General features: G+C 45.3%; 1 protein-coding gene across 1 annotated transcript in view; it reads right to left on the bottom strand.

The window, feature by feature from the left end:
- The window catches only part of wasf1 (WASP family member 1), a 52,746-nt gene that overhangs the window by 8,291 nt on the left and 39,971 nt on the right, over positions 1 to 4,484 (bottom strand).

Here is a 4,484-nt window from a genome sequence, read left to right as displayed (position 1 = left end):
TGTGTGTGTGTATGTGTGTGTGTGTGTGTGTGTGTGTGTGTGTTTGTGTGTGTGTGTGTGTGTGTGTGTGTGTGTGTGTGTGTGGTATTGGTAGGTCATGGTGGATGAGTAGTTGTATAAGCCTGCTATGGAGTGTTTGCATGTACAGTATGCAGATAGCCCAACCCCCATCTCCACCACTCTGCACACTCTCAACACACTCTAAAAACCTTTGATTCATTGCCTCCCTACATTCCTACACATACACGTACACACACACACAAGCAAACACACAGCATATTCAACCCAGATGTGAGTTACTGAGACAGTGTACATATACAATCTTTCCACAGAGTAACAGTGCAACAGAAATGGCCTCTGAATATCAGCTCAACTACATCTCTTTTTCACTCTCTTCATTTCTATTCTTCCTCCCTTAATTACTCCTTCCCAAGATGCAGCTAAATACATGCCAGATTATCGCTTTATTAAAAAGATCAGTGTAATCCTGCTTTAGTCTGCTATATTCTAACGGTACACAGGCCCAGGATGGGCTCGGGCAAACTTGACAGAATAAATAGGCATGTTAGGAATTTTAATTTCACTGGGTTGCTATAGTGAAAACAAACTGATGAGAAATAAAAAGTCAACCACATTCCCATGAAACTCCCAAGTATGTAAAATGAAGGTTGTCAGCTGGCCTTGTGTTCCCCAGAGAGGAGTTCTCTTCCCTGGGCTTGGAGGAATGGGAGGGCCCCTGGCCCGCTCTGGAGCCCCACTCACCACATCAGTGTAAATCCCAGGCAGTGACACGGTCTGCAGGCTGAATGTGTGATTGAATGGCAACCACTAGAGAGATAATGAGATTCATAGCTATAATGAGCTTTTCGAACAGAGTGATAACGGAAAAGAGGGAGAAAGGGTAGAGTAGAGATAGAGAGATGGATGATCTGTGGCTCATAAAACAATAAACGGTGCAATTTCAACTGGGGAGATCGTAGCTGTGTCAGGTTGGTTCAAAGAGCTTGATGCCAGGCAAGTTTGGCTAAGATGTGTCTGAGACAGGGTGTGTGGCGTTGTACTACACTTTCATAACGTGCCTCGTGATGTGCTTGAGGCATCTCCCATCTAACCAGAACGTTCTGTCAGGATAACAGAGGAGGAGGCCAGATTGGACAGGTGGCGTTGGCAGTCCTAGGCTACTAACAGCATCTCTTCAGAACAAGCAGACGGACGGAGGACGGACTCACAGACACGGCATCCCAGCATCGTGCCAGAGTCATTCTGTCCATCCCACACTGTGAATGGTGTTTGCATAGACACCCTGTAACTGTTTATACAAGCTTATAAACTAAGTTTCTTTATTTCTTTCTCCTTTCTCCTCCTGTTGTAGCTACTGGCTCCTCCATCCCATTTTCGTTCCATCTTCTCATACTTATGATCATGCTCGCCCCCTCACTGTCTTTGTCTTTCTGTCTCTCTGCTTCTCTACCTGTTAGCCTCTCTCTCGCTGTCTCTCCTGCCCTTCTCTCTCCTGTCTCACCCTTTCCCTCTCGCTTTCCCTCTCTCTTTGATGGAGAAGGTGTGAGTGTGTGTGACATCTGTGCATGATGCATGTGTGCCTGTGTGATGTCTGAGTCTGTGTGACGTGTGAGCTGTGTGTGTGTGTGCGTGTGATGTGTGTGATGTGATGTTTCTGATGTCTGTGCATGATGTGTGTTTTCGGTGTTATGTGTGTGTCAGTGTGTCGTGTGTGTGTGCCTGTGTGTAACGTGTGCAGCAGCATGTCTGCTCCTGTTGGAGCCAGTCACCGTCCCCCTACTCCAGCCATCCCAGGGATTATTTATGGTTGGCCAGCCTCATTGCTCACACCTGCCCTGAAGGACACAGAACTCTGATGAAGCAGAACTTTCTCTTTGTTGTCCCTGACAGAGGACAACATTAATCCCCTGAGATAAAGTTTACAGATAAGCTAACATGAATCTATGCGGCAGGTTGTCGTCAACATTACCTGGCAGCCTGCACCTATGTGACCTCACTGAGCTTCTGCTCCCTCAGAGCCCATGAGGCCTTTGCTCAGTGGGTGCACATTGATGACCTCACAGATGCACCTGCTTTCTCAGTGGCTGATTGAGTTGTATGTGTGAGTTCAACAGAAGAGTAAAGGGCCTGGACCCCCTCTGGACCTCCCAGCACCAGCAGAGTCTGGGGGTTGGTAGTGTGGAGTGATTAACCCTGGAGCCCCTGAGGTGTCGATGGCTTCTGCTCCCTGGGTGATCACTGATCTCTGAATACTCACCCCATCTGCTCACAGCAGGCTGGCATCTTCTGCGTACACACACACACACATACACACACACACACACACACACACACACACACAGACACACTACAGAGAGAGGAGGGGGGGGATTTAGGCAGATAGAGGAGACAGAAAGAGAGAAAGAGAGAAGAGGGATGGAGATGCAGACAGGGAAGAGAGAGGGGGTGGAGACAGAGATATAGAAAGAGAACAGAGCAGGGCTAGGTTAGGTTATGCAGGGCCATGCTGGGCTAGGTTAGGTGATGCAGGGCCATGCTGGGTTAGGTTAGGTGATGCAGGGCCATGCTGGGTTAGGTTAGGTGATGCAGGGCCATGCTGGGCTAGGTTAGGAGATGCAGGGCCATGCTGGGCTCGGTTAGGAGATGCAGGGCCAAGGCTGGGAGTCAAGATAAGTTGGCTGCAAAAATAACACAAATGGCTTTTGAGAGGATAGAGAATAGATAAAGAAAAGAAAGCCAGTGTGTATGTGTCTTTTATTTGTGCTGTCTGCACACAGCAGATAAATGGAAATGTCAGAGCAGATAAATAATGAACATCCTGCAGGTCATAAGATGCTGACAGGAGAAATGGCTAACACCTTGACAGAGTCTGACAGATTGCATTTCATTCTACAGTCCCCATTTCAAATAAAAAAACATAACCATTAATTATTGGACTCCAGACAAAAAGACAGTCTGTCTTTTACTGTTTTGGAAAGCCATGAGGTGAAGGTTAGAAATGGTTTTATCTGGGCTTTGGAACATGCTCTGATGAAAAATGTCAACATCCAGCGTAATCATAACCTTTGGAAGCAGTGTGGGATCAGGACAGGCGTGGGAAAAAAGAAAGAGCGATGGAAAGATAAGAGAGAGAGGAACACAGAAAGGCACACAGAAATGGAAAGAATAGATAGTGACGTAAAGGGCAAGAACAAAATGACATGAAGAAGATTACATCACAAAGAGAGAGAGAAAGAGACAGATAGCAAGAGAATAAAGAAACAACAAATCTAGAAATACTTATTGTGTACTGAACTTTTTGAGGGAACATGACAAAGACAGTAATATGGGAGAGATGGAAACACTATGCCTCACTGGCTGATATAAGTCAAGTTCACCACAGCATGCTTGACAGATGCTGCCTGAGTTCTGATCAGAACCCAAACTAGCAAGATCCTATGGTTCAACTGAGTTCTGACCAGAAGCCAACCCAAACACAATCATGTGAAATCAATTGTTAAAGTAAAAGACTTGAGGAACCTGTTGTAGTGGGGTAGAAACAGATGTAATTATGGTCTTGAGAGGAAAGGAAACATCAGAAGGGTGTTTTTACCTTTCATCAATGTTAGTCTTGTGCAACAGTGTTCCTGAATTATTCTGACACCGGTTTAACACACCCATAATGTTTTAGAACGTTTCAGGATGAATGCTTTGAGACATTATTCGTCTATTTCATAATGCATCAAGTGAAGTTAGGTTTTGGTCTCGTCTTGGTCTTGGTATGTGTTGAAAACAATTGCTTTAAACAAGGGCCAGAGAGTTCTGGCCCACAACACAGCAATGGAAAGTTATCTAGAGGGGGCCCTGTTCATTCAGTGGGATCAGCTTGGATGGAACCCAGAGAAGCTTGGAGATATAGATAGGGTTTCATGGCCACCACTAATCATAATTTCTTTCTGGTTCAGGGGGTCCAGTCAAGCATTTTTTTTATGGGGCCCAAAAACATATAAAACTTCCAAAAGCCACATGACAACAATGACAAATTGTTTCCTGCATCTAGGGCTAATAAACCATTTTGTCCACAATGTTTGACCCATTAAATGTCCGTCTACAGGGGAACACATCATAGACCAAGTGCACGGCAGACTCTCCCAGTCCCTGTTATAATCACAACCAGACACATTCCTCTGATGATGAATGAGGTCATGTAGCCTAGCTAGCTGCCAGGCACTAGCAATGGGTCGCTCTAACCGCTCAAACTACTGTATGTTAAACACTGTTTGGAAGCACTGTTCAAGCTATGGAGGAAGATTCAGTGCTTGTGAGTTACTGTAAGTTGAGTGCAAGGAAAAACCTTGAGATTGAATGTCCCTCTTTAAGAGCATACCAGAACAACACACTTTTTTAATGTCAGGAAACTGCAATATGATGAATTATTATGAACATTCTTACGGATGACTGTGTGTATCTGTGCTGTTTTGCAG

Source organism: Osmerus mordax, chromosome 8, assembly GCF_038355195.1.
Source record: "Osmerus mordax isolate fOsmMor3 chromosome 8, fOsmMor3.pri, whole genome shotgun sequence".
In the NCBI taxonomy this organism is placed as follows: domain Eukaryota; kingdom Metazoa; phylum Chordata; class Actinopteri; order Osmeriformes; family Osmeridae; genus Osmerus; species Osmerus mordax.
Note: the sequence above shows the minus strand (reverse complement) of the source record. Positions and strands in the feature narration are given on the sequence as shown.